The 19,429-nt window shown below is 37.9% G+C and overlaps 37 non-coding genes across 37 annotated transcripts; 28 read left to right on the forward strand and 9 right to left on the reverse strand.

Moving 5' to 3' along the window:
* Positions 1-389: 389 nt before the first annotated feature.
* On the reverse strand, positions 390-462 carry TRNAV-UAC (transfer RNA valine (anticodon UAC)). Its single transcript has one exon. It is a non-coding gene; the product is annotated as a tRNA-Val (tRNA).
* Positions 463-611: 149 nt separating this feature from the next.
* On the forward strand, positions 612-684 carry TRNAV-UAC (transfer RNA valine (anticodon UAC)). The gene has a single exon. It is a non-coding gene; the product is annotated as a tRNA-Val (tRNA).
* Positions 685-1,769: 1,085 nt separating this feature from the next.
* TRNAV-UAC (transfer RNA valine (anticodon UAC)) lies at positions 1,770-1,842 on the reverse strand. The gene has a single exon. It is a non-coding gene; the product is annotated as a tRNA-Val (tRNA).
* Positions 1,843-1,991: 149 nt separating this feature from the next.
* On the forward strand, positions 1,992-2,064 carry TRNAV-UAC (transfer RNA valine (anticodon UAC)). The gene has a single exon. It is a non-coding gene; the product is annotated as a tRNA-Val (tRNA).
* A 969-nt stretch (positions 2,065-3,033) lies between these two features.
* Positions 3,034-3,106, forward strand: TRNAV-UAC (transfer RNA valine (anticodon UAC)). The gene has a single exon. It is a non-coding gene; the product is annotated as a tRNA-Val (tRNA).
* A 112-nt stretch (positions 3,107-3,218) lies between these two features.
* TRNAI-UAU (transfer RNA isoleucine (anticodon UAU)) lies at positions 3,219-3,291 on the forward strand. Its single transcript has one exon. It is a non-coding gene; the product is annotated as a tRNA-Ile (tRNA).
* Positions 3,292-3,402: 111 nt separating this feature from the next.
* Positions 3,403-3,475, forward strand: TRNAA-UGC (transfer RNA alanine (anticodon UGC)). Its single transcript has one exon. It is a non-coding gene; the product is annotated as a tRNA-Ala (tRNA).
* A 111-nt stretch (positions 3,476-3,586) lies between these two features.
* TRNAV-UAC (transfer RNA valine (anticodon UAC)) lies at positions 3,587-3,659 on the forward strand. Its single transcript has one exon. It is a non-coding gene; the product is annotated as a tRNA-Val (tRNA).
* A 980-nt stretch (positions 3,660-4,639) lies between these two features.
* On the reverse strand, positions 4,640-4,712 carry TRNAV-UAC (transfer RNA valine (anticodon UAC)). The gene has a single exon. It is a non-coding gene; the product is annotated as a tRNA-Val (tRNA).
* A 149-nt stretch (positions 4,713-4,861) lies between these two features.
* On the forward strand, positions 4,862-4,934 carry TRNAV-UAC (transfer RNA valine (anticodon UAC)). The gene has a single exon. It is a non-coding gene; the product is annotated as a tRNA-Val (tRNA).
* A 969-nt stretch (positions 4,935-5,903) lies between these two features.
* Positions 5,904-5,976, forward strand: TRNAV-UAC (transfer RNA valine (anticodon UAC)). The gene has a single exon. It is a non-coding gene; the product is annotated as a tRNA-Val (tRNA).
* Positions 5,977-6,088: 112 nt separating this feature from the next.
* On the forward strand, positions 6,089-6,161 carry TRNAV-UAC (transfer RNA valine (anticodon UAC)). Its single transcript has one exon. It is a non-coding gene; the product is annotated as a tRNA-Val (tRNA).
* A 111-nt stretch (positions 6,162-6,272) lies between these two features.
* TRNAA-UGC (transfer RNA alanine (anticodon UGC)) lies at positions 6,273-6,345 on the forward strand. Its single transcript has one exon. It is a non-coding gene; the product is annotated as a tRNA-Ala (tRNA).
* Positions 6,346-6,653: 308 nt separating this feature from the next.
* On the reverse strand, positions 6,654-6,726 carry TRNAV-UAC (transfer RNA valine (anticodon UAC)). Its single transcript has one exon. It is a non-coding gene; the product is annotated as a tRNA-Val (tRNA).
* Positions 6,727-6,869: 143 nt separating this feature from the next.
* On the forward strand, positions 6,870-6,942 carry TRNAV-UAC (transfer RNA valine (anticodon UAC)). The gene has a single exon. It is a non-coding gene; the product is annotated as a tRNA-Val (tRNA).
* A 969-nt stretch (positions 6,943-7,911) lies between these two features.
* On the forward strand, positions 7,912-7,984 carry TRNAV-UAC (transfer RNA valine (anticodon UAC)). Its single transcript has one exon. It is a non-coding gene; the product is annotated as a tRNA-Val (tRNA).
* A 111-nt stretch (positions 7,985-8,095) lies between these two features.
* TRNAA-UGC (transfer RNA alanine (anticodon UGC)) lies at positions 8,096-8,168 on the forward strand. The gene has a single exon. It is a non-coding gene; the product is annotated as a tRNA-Ala (tRNA).
* A 112-nt stretch (positions 8,169-8,280) lies between these two features.
* On the forward strand, positions 8,281-8,353 carry TRNAI-UAU (transfer RNA isoleucine (anticodon UAU)). The gene has a single exon. It is a non-coding gene; the product is annotated as a tRNA-Ile (tRNA).
* Positions 8,354-9,344: 991 nt separating this feature from the next.
* TRNAV-UAC (transfer RNA valine (anticodon UAC)) lies at positions 9,345-9,417 on the reverse strand. The gene has a single exon. It is a non-coding gene; the product is annotated as a tRNA-Val (tRNA).
* A 149-nt stretch (positions 9,418-9,566) lies between these two features.
* Positions 9,567-9,639, forward strand: TRNAV-UAC (transfer RNA valine (anticodon UAC)). Its single transcript has one exon. It is a non-coding gene; the product is annotated as a tRNA-Val (tRNA).
* A 961-nt stretch (positions 9,640-10,600) lies between these two features.
* TRNAV-UAC (transfer RNA valine (anticodon UAC)) lies at positions 10,601-10,673 on the forward strand. The gene has a single exon. It is a non-coding gene; the product is annotated as a tRNA-Val (tRNA).
* A 111-nt stretch (positions 10,674-10,784) lies between these two features.
* On the forward strand, positions 10,785-10,857 carry TRNAA-UGC (transfer RNA alanine (anticodon UGC)). The gene has a single exon. It is a non-coding gene; the product is annotated as a tRNA-Ala (tRNA).
* Positions 10,858-10,968: 111 nt separating this feature from the next.
* On the forward strand, positions 10,969-11,041 carry TRNAV-UAC (transfer RNA valine (anticodon UAC)). Its single transcript has one exon. It is a non-coding gene; the product is annotated as a tRNA-Val (tRNA).
* A 980-nt stretch (positions 11,042-12,021) lies between these two features.
* Positions 12,022-12,094, reverse strand: TRNAV-UAC (transfer RNA valine (anticodon UAC)). Its single transcript has one exon. It is a non-coding gene; the product is annotated as a tRNA-Val (tRNA).
* Positions 12,095-12,237: 143 nt separating this feature from the next.
* Positions 12,238-12,310, forward strand: TRNAV-UAC (transfer RNA valine (anticodon UAC)). Its single transcript has one exon. It is a non-coding gene; the product is annotated as a tRNA-Val (tRNA).
* A 969-nt stretch (positions 12,311-13,279) lies between these two features.
* Positions 13,280-13,352, forward strand: TRNAV-UAC (transfer RNA valine (anticodon UAC)). The gene has a single exon. It is a non-coding gene; the product is annotated as a tRNA-Val (tRNA).
* Positions 13,353-13,463: 111 nt separating this feature from the next.
* TRNAA-UGC (transfer RNA alanine (anticodon UGC)) lies at positions 13,464-13,536 on the forward strand. The gene has a single exon. It is a non-coding gene; the product is annotated as a tRNA-Ala (tRNA).
* Positions 13,537-13,648: 112 nt separating this feature from the next.
* On the forward strand, positions 13,649-13,721 carry TRNAI-UAU (transfer RNA isoleucine (anticodon UAU)). The gene has a single exon. It is a non-coding gene; the product is annotated as a tRNA-Ile (tRNA).
* A 979-nt stretch (positions 13,722-14,700) lies between these two features.
* Positions 14,701-14,773, reverse strand: TRNAV-UAC (transfer RNA valine (anticodon UAC)). The gene has a single exon. It is a non-coding gene; the product is annotated as a tRNA-Val (tRNA).
* Positions 14,774-14,922: 149 nt separating this feature from the next.
* TRNAV-UAC (transfer RNA valine (anticodon UAC)) lies at positions 14,923-14,995 on the forward strand. The gene has a single exon. It is a non-coding gene; the product is annotated as a tRNA-Val (tRNA).
* Positions 14,996-15,964: 969 nt separating this feature from the next.
* TRNAV-UAC (transfer RNA valine (anticodon UAC)) lies at positions 15,965-16,037 on the forward strand. The gene has a single exon. It is a non-coding gene; the product is annotated as a tRNA-Val (tRNA).
* Positions 16,038-16,529: 492 nt separating this feature from the next.
* TRNAV-UAC (transfer RNA valine (anticodon UAC)) lies at positions 16,530-16,602 on the reverse strand. The gene has a single exon. It is a non-coding gene; the product is annotated as a tRNA-Val (tRNA).
* Positions 16,603-16,745: 143 nt separating this feature from the next.
* On the forward strand, positions 16,746-16,818 carry TRNAI-UAU (transfer RNA isoleucine (anticodon UAU)). The gene has a single exon. It is a non-coding gene; the product is annotated as a tRNA-Ile (tRNA).
* Positions 16,819-17,796: 978 nt separating this feature from the next.
* Positions 17,797-17,869, reverse strand: TRNAV-UAC (transfer RNA valine (anticodon UAC)). Its single transcript has one exon. It is a non-coding gene; the product is annotated as a tRNA-Val (tRNA).
* A 149-nt stretch (positions 17,870-18,018) lies between these two features.
* On the forward strand, positions 18,019-18,091 carry TRNAV-UAC (transfer RNA valine (anticodon UAC)). The gene has a single exon. It is a non-coding gene; the product is annotated as a tRNA-Val (tRNA).
* A 969-nt stretch (positions 18,092-19,060) lies between these two features.
* Positions 19,061-19,133, forward strand: TRNAV-UAC (transfer RNA valine (anticodon UAC)). The gene has a single exon. It is a non-coding gene; the product is annotated as a tRNA-Val (tRNA).
* Positions 19,134-19,245: 112 nt separating this feature from the next.
* Positions 19,246-19,318, forward strand: TRNAV-UAC (transfer RNA valine (anticodon UAC)). The gene has a single exon. It is a non-coding gene; the product is annotated as a tRNA-Val (tRNA).
* Positions 19,319-19,429: the final 111 nt, after the last annotated feature.

The raw sequence follows: 19,429 nt of genomic DNA on the forward strand, positions 1-19,429 counted from the left end.
TGCTGTACCTGTTATCCTAGGCAGGAACCCATCAATCGTCTAAAAAGTATAAAGGAAATAATGGTGCACTTGATTCATTTGTTTCAAAGGAGCAGACAAGACTCATAAGTAATAGCAAATCATCAATAGGATTGATACCAAATTATATATAGAAAAGGCAAAAACACGTTTCGAAGCTCAAGGTCCTGGGTTCAATCTCCAGTGAATCCAACCTCGTTAATACAAAATTCTTTTTAAAGCAGACGTGATAACCACTACACTATGAAACCGTGACAGACACAGAAATTAGTGATAACTATGAACAAGTAGGTTATGCAGTTCTACTTAGTATGCCTCAAACAACAAAATGTAATCATAAACTCTTAAAAAATATTTTGTATTAACGAGGTTGGTTTCACTGGGGATTGAACCCAGGACCTTCTGCGTGTAAAGCAGACGTGATAACCACTACTTTATGAAACCATAACAGATACAGAAATTGGTGATAACTATCAACAAGTAGGTTATGCAGTTCAACTTAGTTTATGATTACATTTTGTTGTATATGGCATACTAAGTCGAACTGCATAACCTACTTGCTCATAGTTATCGCTAATTGCTGTGTCTGTCGCGGTTTCATAGTGTAGTGGTTATCACGTCTGTTTTACATGCAGAATGTCCTGGGTTCGTTCCCCAGTGAAACCAAACTGGTTTATACAAAATAATTTTTAAGAGATTATGATAAGATTTTGTTGTATATGGCAAACTGAGTCGAACTGCATAACCTACTTGCTCATAGTTATCGCTAATTAAATCCATTCTAAGCTTTTAAAGAGTCAAGGCTTAAATCTTATTAAATAGGGAATACAAAGGATTGTGTCATGATATTATTGTTTACTATTTAAAAAAAATCCAAGTTTTCATAACGTTATGGTCATAAGGTCTGCTTTACACATTGAGTTCGTTGTGTTCTCCCTTTTGTGAAACCAGTCTATTTTTTACTTTTTGCTGGATCATCGATTGAATTTCAATGTATATTGTCAAGTTCTGCCACAGTCAAGGTTTCATAGTATAGTGGTTATCATGTCTGCTTTACACTCAGAAGCTAATAAAAGGAGAAGACAAAAAGGCAGGATAACAGCGCCTCGTGTAACTCTGTGGTTGAAAGTCAGACACTTAAAAGCAATAAGCAGTGGACTCTCACCTGGTTTCCCCCTTGGCTTCATGCATATCATCCCTTTAGGCACAAAATGTCAGGATGACAGCGCCTCGTGTAACTCTGTGGATGAAAGTCAGACACTTAAAAGCAATAAGCAGTGGACTCTCACCTGGTTTCCCCCTTGGGTTCATGCATGTCACCCCTTTAGGGGTAGTTCAGGGAGCAGAACTGCATCGTGTCAGTGCTGTACCTGTTATCCTAGGCAGGAACCCATCAATCGTCTAAAAAGTATAAAGGAAATAATGGTGCACTTGATTCATTTGTTTCAAAGGAGCAGACAAGACTCATAAGTAATAGCAAATCATCAATAGGATTGATACCAAATTATACATAGAAAAGGCAAAAACACGTTTCGGAGCTCAAGGTCCTGGGTTCAATCTCCAGTGAATCCAACCTCGTTAATACAAAATTCTTTTTAAAGCAGACGTGATAACCACTACACTATGAAACCGTGACAGACAAAGAAATTAGTGATAACTATGAACAAGTAGGTTATGCAGTTCTACTTAGTATGCCTCAAACAACAAAATGTAATCATAAACTCTTAAAAAATATTTTGTATTGACATGGTTGGTTTCACTGGGGATTGAACCCAGGACCTTCTGCGTGTAAAGCAGACATGATAACCACTACACTATGAAACCACAACAGATACAGAAATTGGTGATAACTATCAACAAGTAGGTTATGCAGTTCAACTTAGTTTATGATTACATTTTGTTGTATATGGCATACTAAGTCGAACTGCATAACCTACTTGCTCATAGTTATCGCTAATTGCTGTGTCTGTCGGGGTTTCATAGTGTAGTGGTTATCACGTCTGTTTTACATGCAGAATGTCCTGGGTTCGTTCCCCAGTGAAACCAAACTGGTTTATACAAAATAATTTTTAAGAGATTATGATAAGATTTTGTTGTATATGGCAAACTGAGTCGAACTGCATAACCTACTTGCTCATAGTTATCGCTAATTAAATCCATTCTAAGCTTTTAAAGAGTCAAGGCTTAAATCTTATTAAATAGGGAATACAAAGGATTGTGTCATGATATTATTGTTTACAATTTAAAAAAAATCCAAGTTTTCATAACGTTATGGTCATAAGGTCTGCTTTACACATTGATTTCGTTGTGTTCTCCCTTTTGTGAAACCAGTCTATTTTTTACTTTTTGCTGGATCATCGATTGAATTTCAATGTATATTGTCAAGTTCTGCCACAGTCAAGGTTTCATAGTATAGTGGTTATCATGTCTACTTTACACTCAGAAGTCAATAAAAGGAGAAGACAAAAAGGCAGGATAACAGCGCCTCGTGTAACTCTGTGGATGAAAGTCAAAAATAAGCAGTGGACTCTCACCTGGTTTCCCCCTTGGGTTCATGCATATCACCCCTTTAGGCACAAAATTATATCTAGAAAAGGCACTCGGACTCTCACCTGGTTTCCCCCTTGGGTTCATGCATATCACCCCTTTAGGGGTAGTTCAGGGAGCAGAACTGCATCCTGTCAGTGCTGTACCTGTTATCCTAGGCAGGAACCCGTCAATTGTCTGAAAAGTATAAAGGAAATAATGGTGCACTTGATTCATTTGTTTCTAAGGAGCAGACAAGACTCATAAGTAATAGCAAATCATCAATAGGATTGATACCAAATTATATATAGAAGAAGCAAAAACACGTTTCGGAGCTCAAGGTCCTGGGTTCAATCCCCAGTGAAACCAAACTCGTTTATACAAAATTCTTTTTAAGAGTTTATGATTACATTTTGTTGTATATGGCATACTAAGTCGAATTGCATAACCTACTTGCTCATGGTTATCGCTAATTTCTATGTCTGTCACGGTTTCATAGTGAAGTGGATATCACGTCTGCTTTACACGCAGAAGGTCCTGGGTTCAATCCCCAGTGAAACCAACCTCATTAGTACAAAATTCTTTTAATGATTACATTTTGTTGTATATGGCATACTAAGTAGAACTGTATAACCTACTTGTTCATAGTTATCGCTAATTTCTATGTCTGTTGTGGTTTCATAGTGTAGTAGCTATCACGTCTGCTTTATACGCAGAAGGTCCTGGGTTCAATCCCCAGTGAAACCAACCTCGTTAATACAAAATTATTTTTATGATTACATTTTGTTGTATATGGCATACTAAGTCATACAGCATAACCTACTTGCTCATAGTTATCGCTAATTTTATGTCTGTCAAGGTTTCATAGTGTAGTGGTTATCATGGCTGCTTTGCACGCAGAGGGTCCTGGGTTCAATCCCCAGTAAAACCAACCTCTTAGTACAAAATTCTTTTTATGATTACATTTTGTTGTATATGACATACTAAGTAGAACTGCATAACCTACTTGTTCATAGTTATCGCTAATTTCTATGTCTGTCGCGGTTTCATAGTGTAGTGGCTATCACGTCTGCTTTACACGCAGAAGGTCCTGGGTTCAATCCCCAGTGAAACCAACCCATTCTAAGCTTTTAAAGAGTCAAGGCTTAGATCTTATTAAATAGGGAATACAAAGGCTTGTGTCATGATATTATTGTCTACAATTAAAAAAGAAAATCCAAGTTTTCATAGCGTTATGGTCATAAGGTCTGCTTTACACATTGATTTCGTTGTGTTCTCCCTTTTGTGAAACCAGTCTATTTTTTTACTTTTCGCTGGATCATCGATTGAATTTCAATGTATATTGTCAAGTTCTGCCACAGTCAAGGTTTCATAGTATTGTGGTTATCATGTCTGCTTTACACTCAGAAGCTAATAAAAGGAGAAGACAAAAAGGCAGGATAACAGCGCCTCGTGTAACTCTGTGGTTGAAAGTCAGACACTTAAAAGCAATAAGCAGTGGACTCTCACCTGGTTTCCCCCTTGGCTTCATGCATATCATCCCTTTAGGCACAAAATGTCAGGATGACAGCGCCTCGTGTAACTCTGTGGATGAAAGTCAGACACTTAAAAGCAATAAGCAGTGGACTCTCACCTGGTTTCCCCCTTGGGTTCATGCATGTCACCCCTTTAGGGGTAGTTCAGGGAGCAGAACTGCATCGTGTCAGTGCTGTACCTGTTATCCTAGGCAGGAACCCATCAATCGTCTAAAAATTATAAAGGAAATAATGGTGCACTTGATTCATTTGTTTCAAAGGAGCAGACAAGACTCATAAGTAATAGCAAATCATCAATAGGATTGATACCAAATTATATATAGAAAAGGCAAAAACACGTTTCGGAGCTCAAGGTCCTGGGTTCAATCTCCAGTGAATCCAACCTCGTTAATACAAAATTCTTTTTAAAGCAGACGTGATAACCACTACACTGTGAAACCGTGACAGACACAGAAATTAGTGATAACTATGAACAAGTAGGTTATGCAGTTCTACTTAGTATGCCTCAAACAACAAAATGTAATCATAAACTCTTAAAAAATATTTTGTATTAACGAGGTTGGTTTCACTGGGGATTGAACCCAGGACCTTCTGCGTGTAAAGCAGACGTGATAACCACTACACTATGAAACCACGACAGATACAGAAATTGGTGATAACTATCAACAAGTAGGTTATGCAGTTCAACTTAGTTTATGATTACATTTTGTTGTATATGGCATACTAAGTCGAACTGCATAACCTACTTGCTCATAGTTATCGCTAATTGCTGTGTCTGTCGCGGTTTCATAGTGTAGTGGTTATCACGTCTGTTTTACATGCAGAATGTCCTGGGTTCGTTCCCCAGTGAAACCAAACTGGTTTATACAAAATAATTTTTAAGAGATTATGATAAGATTTTGTTGTATATGGCAAACTGAGTCGAACTGCATAACCTACTTGCTCATAGTTATCGCTAATTAAATCCATTCTAAGCTTTTAAAGAGTCAAGGCTTAAATCTTATTAAATAGGGAATACAAAGGATTGTGTCATGATATTATTGTTTACAATTTAAAAAAAATCCAAGTTTTCATAACGTTATGGTCATAAGGTCTGCTTTACACATTGATTTCGTTGTGTTCTCCCTTTTGTGAAACCAGTCTATTTTTTACTTTTTGCTGGATCATCGATTGAATTTCAATGTATATTGTCAAGTTCTGCCACAGTCAAGGTTTCATAGTATAGTGGTTATCATGTCTACTTTACACTCAGAAGTCAATAAAAGGAGAAGACAAAAAGGCAGGATAACAGCGCCTCGTGTAACTCTGTGGATGAAAGTCAAAAATAAGCAGTGGACTCTCACCTGGTTTCCCCCTTGGGTTCATGCATATCACCCCTTTAGGCACAAAATTATATCTAGAAAAGGCACTCGGACTCTCACCTGGTTTCCCCCTTGGGTTCATGCATATCACCCCTTTAGGGGTAGTTCAGGGAGCAGAACTGCATCCTGTCAGTGCTGTACCTGTTATCCTAGGCAGGAACCCGTCAATTGTCTGAAAAGTATAAAGGAAATAATGGTGCACTTGATTCATTTGTTTCTAAGGAGCAGACAAGACTCATAAGTAATAGCAAATCATCAATAGGATTGATACCAAATTATATATAGAAGAAGCAAAAACACGTTTCGGAGCTCAAGGTCCTGGGTTCAATCCCCAGTGAAACCAAACTCGTTTATACAAAATTCTTTTTAAGAGTTTATGATTACATTTTGTTGTATATGGCATACTAAGTCGAATTGCATAACCTACTTGCTCATGGTTATCGCTAATTTCTGTGTCTGTCACGGTTTCATAGTGTAGTGGTTATCACGTCTGCTTTACACGCAGAAGGTCCTGGGTTCAATCCCCAGTGAAACCAACCTCATTAGTACAAAATTCTATTTATGATTACATTTTGTTGTATATGGCATACTAAGTAGAACTGCATAACCTACTTGTTCATAGTTATCGCTAATTTCTATGTCTGTCGCGGTTTCATAGTGTAGTGGCTATCACGTCTGCTTTACACGCAGAAGGTCCTTGGTTCAATCCCCAGTGAAACCAACCTCGTTAATACAAAATTATTTTTATGATTACATTTTGTTGTATATGGCATACTAAGTCATACAGCATAACCTACTTGCTCATAGTTATCGCTAATTTTGTGTCTGTCACGGTTTCATAGTGTAGTGGTTATCATGGCTGCTTTGCACGCAGAGGGTCCTGGGTTCAATCCCCAGTAAAACCAACCTCTTAGTACAAAATTCTTTTTATGATTACATTTTGTTGTATATGGCATACTAAGTAGAACTGCATAACCTACTTGTTCATAGTTATCGCTAATTTCTATGTCTGTCGCGGTTTCATAGTGTAGTGGCTATCACGTCTGCTTTACACGCAGAAGGTCCTGGGTGATAACCACTACACTGTGAAACCGGGACAGACACAGAAATTAGTGATAACTATGAACAAGTAGGTTATGCAGTTCTACTTAGTATGCCTCAAACAACAAAATGTAATCATAAACTCTTAAAAAATATTTTGTATTAACGAGGTTGGTTTCACTGGGGATTGAACCCAGGACCTTCTGCGTGTAGAGCAGACGTGATAACCACTACACTATGAAACCACGACAGAAATTGGTGATAACTATCAACAAGTAGGTTATGCAGTTCAACTTAGTTTATGATTACATTTTGTTGTATGTGGCATACTAAGTCGAACTGCACAACCTACTTGCTCATAGTTATCGCTAATTTCTGTGTCTGTCGCGGTTTCATAGTGTAGTGGTTATCACGTCTGTTTTACATGCAGAATGTCCTGGGTTCGTTCCCCAGTGAAACCAAACTGGTTTATACAAAATAATTTTTAAGAGATTATGATAAGATTTTGTTGTATATGGCAAACTGAGTCGAACTGCATAACCTACTTGCTCATAGTTATCGCTAATTAAATCCATTCTAAGCTTTTAAAGAGTCAAGGCTTAAATCTTATTAAATAGGGAATACAAAGGATTGTGTCATGATATTATTGTTTACAATTTAAAAAAAATCCAAGTTTTCATAACGTTATGGTCATAAGGTCTGCTTTACACATTGATTTCGTTGTGTTCTCCCTTTTGTGAAACCAGTCTATTTTTTACTTTTTGCTGGATCATCGATTGAATTTCAATGTATATTGTCAAGTTCTGCCACAGTCAAGGTTTCATAGTATAGTGGTTATCATGTCTACTTTACACTCAGAAGTCAATAAAAGGAGAAGACAAAAAGGCAGGATAACAGCGCCTCGTGTAACTCTGTGGATGAAAGTCAAAAATAAGCAGTGGACTCTCACCTGGTTTCCCCCTTGGGTTCATGCATATCACCCCTTTAGGCACAAAATTATATCTAGAAAAGGCACTCGGACTCTCACCTGGTTTCCCCCTTGGGTTCATGCATATCACCCCTTTAGGGGTAGTTCAGGGAGCAGAACTGCATCCTGTCAAAGCTGTACCTGTTATCCTAGGCAGGAACCCGTCAATTGTCTGAAAAGTATAAAGGAAATAATGGTGCACTTGATTCATTTGTTTCTAAGGAGCAGACAAGACTCATAAGTAATAGCAAATCATCAATAGGATTGATACCAAATTATATATAGAAGAAGCAAAAACACGTTTCGGAGCTCAAGGTCCTGGGTTCAATCCCCAGTGAAACCAAACTCGTTTATACAAAATTCTTTTTAAGAGTTTATGATTACATTTTGTTGTATATGGCATACTAAGTCGAATTGCATAACCTACTTGCTCATGGTTATCGCTAATTTCTGTGTCTGTCACGGTTTCATAGTGAAGTGGTTATCACGTCTGCTTTACACGCAGAAGGTCCTGGGTTCAATCCCCAGTGAAACCAACCTCGTTAATACAAAATTATTTTTATGATTACATTTTGTTGTATATGGCATACTGAGTCATACAGCATAACCTACTTGCTCATAGTTATCGCTAATTTTGTGTCTGTCACGGTTTCATAGTGTAGTGGTTATCATGTCTGCTTTGCACGCAGAGGGTCCTGGGTTCAATCCCCAGTGAAACCAACCTCGTTAGTACAAAATTCTTTTTATGATTACAATTTGTTGTATATTGCATACTAAGTAGAACTGCATAACCTACTTGTTCATAGTTATCGCTAATTTCTATTTCTGTTGCGGTTTCATAGTGTAGTGGCTATCACATCTGCTTTATACGCAGAAGGTCCTGGGTTCAATCCCCAGTGAAACCAACCCATTCTAAGCTTTTAAAGAGTCAAGGCTTAGATGTTATTAAATAGGGAATACAAAGGCTTGTGTCATGATATTATTGTCTACAATTAAAAAAAAAATCCAAGTTTTCATAGCGTTATGGTCATAAGGTCTGCTTTACACATTGATTTCGTTGTGTTCTCCCTTTTGTGAAACCAGTCTATTTTTTTACTTTTCGCTGGATCATCGATTGAATTTCAATGTATATTGTCAAGTTCTGCCACAGTCAAGGTTTCATAGTATTGTGGTTATCATGTCTGCTTTACACTCAGAAGCTAATAAAAGGAGAAGACAAAAAGGCAGGATAACAGCGCCTCGTGTAACTCTGTGGTTGAAAGTCAGACACTTAAAAGCAATAAGCAGTGGACTCTCACCTGGTTTCCCCCTTGGCTTCCCCCTTGGCTTCATGCATATCATCCCTTTAGGCACAAAATGTCAGGATGACAGCGCCTCGTGTAACTCTGTGGATGAAAGTCAGACACTTAAAAGCAATAAGCAGTGGACTCTCACCTGGTTTCCCCCTTGGGTTCATGCATGTCACCCCTTTAGGGGTAGTTCAGGGAGCAGAACTGCATCGTGTCAGTGCTGTACCTGTTATCCTAAGCAGGAACCCATCAATCGTCTAAAAAGTATAAAGGAAATAATGGTGCACTTGATTCATTTGTTTCAAAGGAGCAGACAAGACTCATAAGTAATAGCAAATCATCAATAGGATTGATACCAAATTATATATAGAAAAGGCAAAAACACGTTTCAGAGCTCAAGGTCCTGGGTTCAATCTCCAGTGAATCCAACCTCGTTAATACAAATTTTTTTTTAAAGCAGACGTGATAACCACTACACTATGAAACCGTGACAGACACAGAAATTAGTGATAACTATGAACAAGTAGGTTATGCAGTTCTACTTAGTATGCCTCAAACAACAAAATGTAATCATAAACTCTTAAAAAATATTTTGTATTAACGAGGTTGGTTTCACTGGGGATTGAACCCAGGACCTTCTGCGTGTAAAGCAGACGTGATAACCACTACACTATGAATCCACAACAGATACAGAAATTGGTGATAACTATCAACAAGTAGGTTATGCAGTTCAACTTAGTTTATGATTACATTTTGTTGTATATGGCATACTAAGTCGAACTGCATAACCTACTTGCTCATAGTTATCGCTAATTGCTGTGTCTGTCGCGGTTTCATAGTGTAGTGGTTATCACGTCTGTTTTACATGCAGAATGTCCTGGGTTCGTTCCCCAGTGAAACCAAACTGGTTTATACAAAATAATTTTTAAGAGATTATGATAAGATTTTGTTGTATATGGCAAACTGAGTCGAACTGCATAACCTACTTGCTCATAGTTATCGCTAATTAAATCCATTCTAAGCTTTTAAAGAGTCAAGGCTTAAATCTTATTAAATAGGGAATACAAAGGATTGTGTCATGATATTATTGTTTACAATTTAAAAAAAATCCAAGTTTTCATAACGTTATGGTCATAAGGTCTGCTTTACACATTGATTTCGTTGTGTTCTCCCTTTTGTGAAACCAGTCTATTTTTTACTTTTTGCTGGATCATCGATTGAATTTCAATGTATATTGTCAAGTTCTACCACAGTCAAGGTTTCATAGTATAGTGGTTATCATGTCTACTTTACACTCAGAAGTCAATAAAAGGAGAAGACAAAAAGGCAGGATAACAGCGCCTCGTGTAACTCTGTGGATGAAAGTCAAAAATAAGCAGTGGACTCTCACCTGGTTTCCCCCTTGGGTTCATGCATATCACCCCTTTAGGCACAAAATTATATCTAGAAAAGGCACTCGGACTCTCACCTGGTTTCCCCCTTGGGTTCATGCATATCACCCCTTTAGGGGTAGTTCAGGGAGCAGAACTGCATCCTGTCAGTGCTGTACCTGTTATCCTAGGCAGGAACCCGTCAATTGTCTGAAAAGTATAAAGGAAATAATGGTGCACTTGATTCATTTGTTTCTAAGGAGCAGACAAGACTCATAAGTAATAGCAAATCATCAATAGGATTGATACCAAATTATATATAGAAGAAGCAAAAACACGTTTCGGAGCTCAAGGTCCTGGGTTCAATCCCCAGTGAAACCAACCTCATTAGTTCAAAATTCTTTTTATGATTACATTTTGTTGTATATGGCATACTAAGTAGAACTGCATAACCTAATTGTTCATAGTTATCGCTAATTTCTATGTCTGTCGCGGTTTCATAGTGTAGTGCCTATCACGTCTGCTTTACACGCAGAAGGGCCTGGGTTCAATCCCCAGTGAAACCAACCTCGTTAATACAAAATCATTTTTATGATTACATTTTGTTGTATATGGCATACTAAGTCATACAGCATAACCTACTTGCTCATAGTTATCGCCAATTTTGTGTCTGTCACGGTTTCATAGTGTAGTGGTTATCATGGCTGCTTTGCACGCATAGGGTCCTGGGTTCAATCCCCAGTAAAACCAACCTCTTAGTACAAACTTCTTTTTATGATTACAGTTTGTTATATATGGCATACTAAGTAGAACTGCATAACCTACTTGTTCATAGTTATCGCTAATTTCTATGTCTGTCGCGGTTTCATAGTGTAGTGGCAATCACGTCTGCTTTACACGCAGAAGGTCCTGGGTTCAATCCCCAGTGAAACCAACCCATTCTAAGCTTTTAAAGAGTCAAGGCTTAGATCTTATTAAATAGGGAATACAAAGGCTTGTGTCATGATATTATTGTCTACAATTTAAAAAAAAAATCCAAGTTTTCATAGCGTTATGGTCATAAGGTCTGCTTTACACATTGATTTCGTTGTGTTCTCCCTTTTGTGAAACCAGTCTATTTTTTTACTTTTCGCTGGATCATCGATTGAATTTCAATGTATATTGTCAAGTTCTGCCACAGTCAAGGTTTCATAGTATTGTGGTTATCAAGTCTGCTTTACACTCAGAAGCTAATAAAAGGAGAAGACAAAAAGGCAGGATAACAGCGCCTCGTGTAACTCTGTGGTTGAAAGTCAGACACTTAAAAGCAATAAGCAGTGGACTCTCACCTGGTTTCCCCCTTGGCTTCATGCATATCATCCCTTTAGGCACAAAATGTCAGGATGACAGCGCCTCGTGTAACTCTGTGGATGAAAGTCAGACACTTAAAAGCAATAAGCAGTGGACTCTCACCTGGTTTCCCCCTTGGGTTCATGCATGTCACCCCTTTAGGGGTAGTTCAGGGAGCAGAACTGCATCGTGTCAGTGCTGTACCTGTTATCCTAGGCAGGAACCCATCAATCGTCTAAAAAGTATAAAGGAAATAATGGTGCACTTGATTCATTTGTTTCAAAGGAGCAGACAAGACTCATAAGCAATAGCAAATCATCAATAGGATTGATACCAAATTATATATAGAAAAGGCAAAAACACGTTTCGGAGCTCAAGGTCCTGGGTTCAATCTCCAGTGAATCCAACCTCGTTAATACAAAATTCTTTTTAAAGCAGACGTGATAACCACTACACTATGAAACCGTGACAGACACAGAAATTAGTGATAACTATGAACAAGTAGGTTATGCAGTTCTACTTAGTATGCCTCAAACAACAAAATGTAATCATAAACTCCTAAAAAATATTTTGTATTAACGAGGTTGGTTTCACTGGGGATTGAACCCAGGACCTTCTGCGTGTAAAGCAGACGTGATAACCACTACACTATGAAACCACGACAGAAATTGGTGATAACTATCAACAAGTAGGTTATGCAGTTCAACTTAGTTTATGATTACATTTTGTTGTATGTGGCATACTAAGTCGAACTGCATAACCTACTTGCTCATAGTTATCGCTAATTTCTGTGTCTGTCGCGGTTTCATAGTGTAGTGGTTATCACGTCTGTTTTACATGCAGAATGTCCTGGGTTCGTTCCCCAGTGAAACCAAACTGGTTTATACAAAATAATTTTTAAGAGATTATGATAAGATTTTGTTGTATATGGCAAACTGAGTCGAACTGCATAACCTACTTGCTCATAGTTATCGCTAATTAAATCCATTCTAAGCTTTTAAAGAGTCAAGGCTTAAATCTTATTAAATAGGGAATACAAAGGATTGTGTCATGATATTATTGTTTACAATTTAAAAAAAATCCAAGTTTTCATAACGTTATGGTCATAAGGTCTGCTTTACACATTGATTTCGTTGTGTTCTCCCTTTTGTGAAACCAGTCTATTTTTTACTTTTTGCTGGATCATCGATTGAATTTCAATGTATATTGTCAAGTTCTGCCACAGTCAAGGTTTCATAGTATAGTGGTTATCATGTCTACTTTACACTCAGAAGTCAATAAAAGGAGAAGACAAAAAGGCAGGATAACAGCGCCTCGTGTAACTCTGTGGATGAAAGTCAAAAATAAGCAGTGGACTCTCACCTGGTTTCCCCCTTGGGTTCATGCATATCACCCCTTTAGGCACAAAATTATATCTAGAAAAGGCACTCGGACTCTCACCTGGTTTCCCCCTTGGGTTCATGCATATCACCCCTTTAGGGGTAGTTCAGGGAGCAGAACTGCATCCTGTCAAAGCTGTACCTGTTATCCTAGGCAGGAACCCGTCAATTGTCTGAAAAGTATAAAGGAAATAATGGTGCACTTGATTCATTTGTTTCTAAGGAGCAGACAAGACTCATAAGTAATAGCAAATCATCAATAGGATTGATACCAAATTATATATAGAAGAAGCAAAAACACGTTTCGTAGCTGAAGGTCCTGGGTTCAATCCCCAGTGAAACCAAACTCGTTTATACAAAATTCTTTTTAAGAGTTTATGATTACATTTTGTTGTATATGGCATACTAAGTCGAATTGCATAACCTACTTGCTCATGGTTATCGCTAATTTCTGTGTCTGTCACGGTTTCATAGTGAAGTGGTTATCACGTCTGCTTTACACGCAGAAGGTCCTGGGTTCAATCCCCAGTAAAACCAACCTCGTTAATACAAAATTATTTTTATGATTACATTTTGTTGTATATGGCATACTGAGTCATACAGCATAACCTACTTGCTCATAGTTATCGCTAATTTTGTGTCTGTCACGGTTTCATAGTGTAGTGGTTATCATGTCTGCTTTGCACGCAGAGGGTCCTGGGTTCAATCCCCAGTGAAACCAACCGCGTTAGTACAAAATTCTTTTTATGATTACAATTTGTTGTATATGGCATACTAAGTAGAACTGCATAACCTACTTGTTCATAGTTATCGCTAATTTCTATGTCTGTTGCGGTTTCATAGTGTAGTGGCTATCACATCTGCTTTATACGCAGAAGGTCCTGGGTTCAATCCCCAGTGAAACCAACCCATTCTAAGCTTTTAAAGAGTCAAGGCTTAGATGTTATTAAATAGGGAATACAAAGGCTTGTGTCATGATATTATTGTCTACAATTAAAAAAAAAATCCAAGTTTTCATAGCGTTATGGTCATAAGGTCTGCTTTACACATTGATTTCGTTGTGTTCTCCCTTTTGTGAAACCAGTCTATTTTTTTACTTTTCGCTGGATCATCGATTTAATTTCAATGTATATTGTCAAGTTCTGCCACAGTCAAGGTTTCATAGTATTGTGGTTATCATGTCTGCTTTACACTCAGAAGCTAATAAAAGGAGAAGACAAAAAGGCAGGATAACAGCGCCTCGTGTAACTCTGTGGTTGAAAGTCAGACACTTAAAAGCAATAAGCAGTGGACTCTCACCTGGTTTCCCCCTTGGCTTCATGCATATCATCCCTTTAGGCACAAAATTTCAGGATGACAGCGCCTCGTGTAACTCTGTGGATGAAAGTCAGACACTTAAAAGCAATAAGCAGTGGACTCTCACCTGGTTTCCCCCTTGGGTTCATGCATGTCACCCCTTTAGGGGTAGTTCAGGGAGCAGAACTGCATCGTGTCAGTGCTGTACCTGTTATCCTAGGCAGGAACCCATCAATCGTCTAAAAAGTATAAAGGAAATAATGGTGCACTTGATTCATTTGTTTCAAAGGAGCAGACAAGACTCATAAGTAATTGCAAATCATCAATAGGATTGATACCAAATTATATATAGAAAAGGCAAAAACACGTTTCGGAGCTCAAGGTCCTGGGTTCAATCTCCAGTGAATCCAACCTCGTTAATACAAATTTTTTTTTAAAGCAGACGTGATAACCACTACACTATGAAACCGTTACAGACACAGAAATTAGTGATAACTATGAACAAGTAGGTTATGCAGTTCTACTTAGTATGCCTCAAACAACAAAATGTAATCATAAACTCTTAAAAAATATTTTGTATTAACGAGATTGGTTTCACTGGGGATTGAACCCAGGACCTTCTGCGTGTAAAGCAGACGTGATAACCACTACACTATGAAACCACGACAGATACAGAAATTGGTGATAACTATCAACAAGTAGGTTATGCAGTTCAACTTAGTTTATGATTACATTTTGTTGTATATGGCATACTAAGTCGAACTGCATAACCTACTTGCTCATAGTTATCGCTAATTGCTGTGTCTGTCGCGGTTTCATAGTGTAGTGGTTATCACGTCTGTTTTACATGCAGAATGTCCTGGGTTCGTTCCCCAGTGAAACCAAACTGGTTTATACAAAATAATTTTTAAGAGATTATGATAAGATTTTGTTGTATATGGCATACTGAGTCGAACTGCATAACCTACTTGCTCATAGTTATCGCTAATTAAATCCATTCTAAGCTTTTAAAGAGTCAAGGCTTAAATCTTATTAAATAGGGAATACAAAGGATTGTGTCATGATATTATTGTTTACAATTTAAAAAAAATCCAAGTTTTCATAACGTTATGGTCATAAGGTCTGCTTTACACATTGATTTCGTTGTGTTCTCCCTTTTGTGAAACCAGTCTATTTTTTACTTTTTGCTGGATCATCGATTGAATTTCAATGTATATTGTCAAGTTCTGCCACAGTCAAGGTTTCATAGTATAGTGGTTATCATGTCTACTTTACACTCAGAAGTCAATAAAAGGAGAAGACAAAAAGGCAGGATAACAGCGCCTCGTGTAACTCTGTGGATGAAAGTCAAAAATAAGCAGTGGACTCTCACCTGGTTTCCCCCTTGGGTTCATGCATATCACCCCTTTAGGCACAAAATTATATCTAGAAAAGGCACTCGGACTCTCACCTGGTTTCCCCCTTGGGTTCATGCATATCACCCCTTTAGGGGTAGTTCAGGGAGCAGAACTGCATCCTGTCAGTGCTGTACCTGTTATCCTAGGCAGGAACCCGTCAATTGTCTGAAAAGTATAAAGGAAATAATGGTGCACTTGATTCATTTGTTTCTAAGGAGCAGACAAGACTCATAAGTAATAGCAAATCATCAATAGGATTGATACCAAATTATATATAGAAGAAGCAAAAACACGTTTCGGAGCTCAAGGTCCTGGGTTCAATCCCCAGTGAAACCAAACTCGTTTATACAAAATTCTTTTTAAGAGTTTATGATTACATTTTGTTGTATATGGCATACTAAGTCGAATTGCATAACCTACTTGCTCATGGTTGTCGCTAATTTCTGTGTCTGTCACGGTTTCATAGTGTAGTGGTTATCACGTCTGCTTTACACGCAGAAGGTCCTTGGTTCAATCCCCAGTGAAACCAACCTCGTTAATACAAAATTATTTTTATGATTACATTTTGTTGTATATGGCATACTAAGTCATACAGCATAACCTACTTGCTCATAGTTATCGCTAATTTTGTGTCTGTCACGGATTCATAGTGTAGTGGTTATCATGGCTGCTTTGCACGCAGAGGGTCCTGGGTTCAATCCCCAGTAAAACCAACCTCTTAGTACAAAATTCTTTTTATGATTACATTTTGTTGTATATGGCATACTAAGTAGAACTGCATAACCTACTTGTTCATAGTTATCACTAATTTCTATGTCTGTCGCGGTTTCATAGTGTAGTGGCTATCACGTCTGCTTTACACGCAGAAGGTCCTGGGTGATAACCACTACACTGTGAAACCGGGACAGACACAGAAATTAGTGATAACTATGAACAAGTAGGTTATGCAGTTCTACTTAGTATGCCTCAAACAACAAAATGTAATCATAAACTCTTAAAAAATATTTTGTATTAACGAGGTTGGTTTCACTGGGGATTGAACCCAGGACCTTCTGCGTGTAGAGCAGACGTGATAACCACTACACTATGAAACCACGACAGAAATTGGTGATAACTATCAACAAGTAGGTTATGCAGTTCAACTTAGTTTATGATTACATTTTGTTGTATGTGGCATACTAAGTCGAACTGCACAACCTACTTGCTCATAGTTATCGCTAATTTCTATGTCTGTTGCGGTTTCATAGTGTAGTGGCTATCACATCTGCTTTATACGCAGAAGGTCCTGGGTTCAATCCCCAGTGAAACCAACCCATTCTAAGCTTTTAAAGAGTCAAGGCTTAGATGTTATTAAATAGGGAATACAAAGGCTTGTGTCATGATATTATTGTCTACAATTAAAAAAAAAATCCAAGTTTTCATAGCGTTATGGTCATAAGGTCTGCTTTACACATTGATTTCGTTGTGTTCTCCCTTTTGTGAAACCAGTCTATTTTTTTACTTTTCGCTGGATCATCGATTGAATTTCAATGTATATTGTCAAGTTCTGCCACAGTCAAGGTTTCATAGTATTGTGGTTATCATGTCTGCTTTACACTCAGAAGCTAATAAAAGGAGAAGACAAAAAGGCAGGATAACAGCGCCTCGTGTAACTCTGTGGTTGAAAGTCAGACACTTAAAAGCAATAAGCAGTGGACTCTCACCTGGTTTCCCCCTTGGCTTCATGCATATCATCCCTTTAGGCACAAAATTTCAGGATGACAGCGCCTCGTGTAACTCTGTGGATGAAAGTCAGACACTTAAAAGCAATAAGCAGTGGACTCTCACCTGGTTTCCCCCTTGGGTTCATGCATGTCACCCCTTTAGGGGTAGTTCAGGGAGCAGAACTGCATCGTGTCAGTGCTGTACCTGTTATCCTAGGCAGGAACCCATCAATCGTCTAAAAAGTATAAAGGAAATAATGGTGCACTTGATTCATTTGTTTCAAAGGAGCAGACAAGACTCATAAGTAATAGCAAATCATCAATAGGATTGATACCAAATTATATATAGAAAAGGCAAAAACACGTTTCGGAGCTCAAGGTCCTGGGTTCAATCTCCAGTGAATCCAACCTCGTTAATACAAATTTTTTTTAAAGCAGACGTGATAACCACTACACTATGAAACCGTGACAGACACAGAAATTAGTGATAACTATGAACAAGTAGGTTATGCAGTTCTACTTAGTATGCCTCAAACAACAAAATGTAATCATAAACTCTTAAAAAATATTTTGTATTAACGAGGTTGGTTTCACTGGGGATTGAACCCAGGACCTTCTGCGTGTAAAGCAGACGTGATAACCACTACACTATGAAACCACAACAGATACAGAAATTGGTGATAACTATCAACAAGTAGGTTATGCAGTTCAACTTAGTTTATGATTACATTTTGTTGTATATGGCATACTAAGTCGAACTGCATAACCTACTTGCTCATAGTTATCGCTAATTGCTGTGTCTGTCGCGGTTTCATAGTGTAGTGGTTATCACGTCTGTTTTACATGCAGAATGTCCTGGGTTCGTTCCCCAGTGAAACCAAACTGGTTTATACAAAATAATTTTTAAGAGATTATGATAAGATTTTGTTGTATATGGCAAACTGAGTCGAACTGCATAACCTACTTGCTCATAGTTATCGCTAATTAAATCCATTCTAAGCTTTTAAAGAGTCAAGGCTTAAATCTTATTAAATAGGGAATACAAAGGATTGTGTCATGATATTATTGTTTACAATTTAAAAAAAATCCAAGTTTTCATAACGTTATGGTCATAAGGTCTGCTTTACACATTGATTTCGTTGTGTTCTCCCTTTTGTGAAACCAGTCTATTTTTTACTTTTTGCTGGATCATCGATTGAATTTCAATGTATATTGTCAAGTTCTGCCACAGTCAAGGTTTCATAGTATAGTGGTTATCATGTCTACTTTACACTCAGAAGTCAATAAAAGGAGAAGACAAAAAGGCAGGATAACAGCGCCTCGTGTAACTCTGTGGATGAAAGTCAAAAATAAGCAGTGGACTCTCACCTGGTTTCCCCCTTGGGTTCATGCATATCACCCCTTTAGGCACAAAATTATATCTAGAAAAGGCACTCGGACTCTCACCTGGTTTCCCCCTTGGGTTCATGCATATCACCCCTTTAGGGGTAGTTCAGGGAGCAGAACTGCATCCTGTCAGTGCTGTACCTGTTATCCTAGGCAGGAACCCGTCAATTGTCTGAAAAGTATAAAGGAAATAATGGTGCACTTGATTCATTTGTTTCTAAGGAGCAGACAAGACTCATAAGTAATAGCAAATCATCAATAGGATTGATACCAAATTATATATAGAAGAAGCAAAAACACGTTTCGGAGCTCAAGGTCCTGGGTTCAATCCCCAGTGAAACCAAACTCGTTTATACAAAATTCTTTTAAAGAGTTTATGATTACATTTTGTTGTATATGGCATACTAAGTCGAATTGCATAACCTACTTGCTCATGGTTATCGCTAATTTCTGTGTCTGTCACGGTTTCATAGTGTAGTGGTTATCACGTCTGCTTTACACGCAGAAGGTCCTGGGTTCAATCCCCAGTGAAACCAACCTCATTAGTACAAAATTCTTTTTATGATTACATTTTGTTGTATATGGCATACTAAGTAGAACTGCATAACCTACTTGTTCATAGTTATCGCTAATTTCTATGTCTGTCGCGGTTTCATAGTGTAGTGGCTATCACGTCTGCTTTACACGCAGAAGGTCCTTGGTTCAATCCCCAGTGAAACCAACCTCGTTAATACAAAATTATTTTTATGATTACATTTTGTTGTATATGGCATACTAAGTCATACAGCATAACCTACTTGCTCATAGTTATCGCTAATTTTGTGTCTGTCAC

Source organism: Hyla sarda, chromosome 6, assembly GCF_029499605.1.
Source record: "Hyla sarda isolate aHylSar1 chromosome 6, aHylSar1.hap1, whole genome shotgun sequence".
Classification (NCBI taxonomy): domain Eukaryota; kingdom Metazoa; phylum Chordata; class Amphibia; order Anura; family Hylidae; genus Hyla; species Hyla sarda.